The 1,443-nt window shown below is 32.2% G+C and overlaps 1 non-coding gene across 1 annotated transcript; it reads right to left on the reverse strand.

The window, feature by feature from the left end:
- Nucleotides 1–1,051: 1,051 nt before the first annotated feature.
- Nucleotides 1,052–1,127, reverse strand: TRNAA-GGC (transfer RNA alanine (anticodon GGC)). Its single transcript has one exon. It is a non-coding gene; the product is annotated as a tRNA-Ala (tRNA).
- Between the last annotated feature and the right edge of the window lie 316 nt (nucleotides 1,128–1,443).

Genomic DNA, 1,443 nt, shown 5'->3' on the forward strand with positions numbered 1-1,443 from the left:
TCGCAAAATCGAAATTTCTGTGAATGCATAATGTAAAATTAAAACATTTGAATGTTAAGATATGTAAATGTATACTTATTCTTTTGCTTCTTATATTTTGTGGGTAAGACTAAAAATAAAAACATTTTACAATGAATTATTTTAAATTTCAACTCTGAAGGAGCATGCACGATTTTAGCCGAAAAAATAAATAGACGAAATGAAAGGAAAAAGTATCCCTCAGCAAAAAAGCTCTCTAAATTTAATGGCATCACCCGATAGTGATACCAAAGATTTTAACACGGAGGCGGAAGAAAATCAAGGACAAGGGGACATCTAACGGAAAGAATTTACTGAACATACTGGCAGAGATGGCGGAAGCATGCGAGAAGAAGAATGAAGGATACCCAAAAGAGAAGAGAAAAATAAGAGCCCCGGCAATCAGAATCAAGAGAACGAGCGGGGATTAAATATTTTCTATGGCTTTCTGAAATGTAGTTCATTATGGCCATTATGACAAAATAATGAATTAGTAATTAAGATTGGTAAGCCCTGCATTATCGGCTATACATATATATATATATATATATATATATATATATATATATATATATAATTTAAACACTTAGTACTAGTGGAAAAAGACAAAAACACACAGAAACACACAAAAAATAGATTCACTATTGTTCGAATTTTCGGTGGTCGTGACCACCGAAAATTCGAAAAATAGTGATTCTCTTTTTTGTGTTTCTGTGTGTTTTTGTCTGTGTCCACTAGTTCTAAGTGTTATACATTATTATTCACGTCCGTGAAACTTTCAAAAAGTGTTATATATATATATATATATATATATATATATATATATATACACATATATATATATATACATATATATATATATATATATATATATATATATATACACATTCAAACACGAAATCCCGCCAAACGGCGAATAAATACTCATATATACAGAAACAGATACAAGGAAAAGGGATAGGAACACATATAAAGGACGAACACAATAGAGGTGGGGAAGGCGGAATCGAACGGATCACAAGAGTAAAAATATTTCCTCAACCGGGACTCGAACCTCGGATCTTTCCACTTGCCGGGCGGATGCTCTTAACCACTTGAGCTATCGAGGATAGTCAATTTACTCTGAGATCCGTGGGTTTAATATGTCGCCAAGCGCCCCGATTCTTTCAGCCAAGAGATGGCGTCAGGGGGCTGTTTCTGTGTGTATATATATATATATATATATATATATATATATATATATATATATATATATATATATATATATATATATATATATACTACCTTGATCAAAAAGTTCCCGGAATAACCACCGTGTGGCGCTCCCATCGTTCCGATTTGAGTTCTGTTTTTTTTGTTAAATTGGTACATCTGTTGTTGATATTCCCTTTAAATCTTAGTGTCATAACTTGACATTTGCAAAAG

Source organism: Hetaerina americana, unplaced genomic scaffold, assembly GCF_022747635.1.
Source record: "Hetaerina americana unplaced genomic scaffold, ioHetAmer1.1.p SCAF_23, whole genome shotgun sequence".
Lineage (NCBI taxonomy): Eukaryota > Metazoa > Arthropoda > Insecta > Odonata > Calopterygidae > Hetaerina > Hetaerina americana.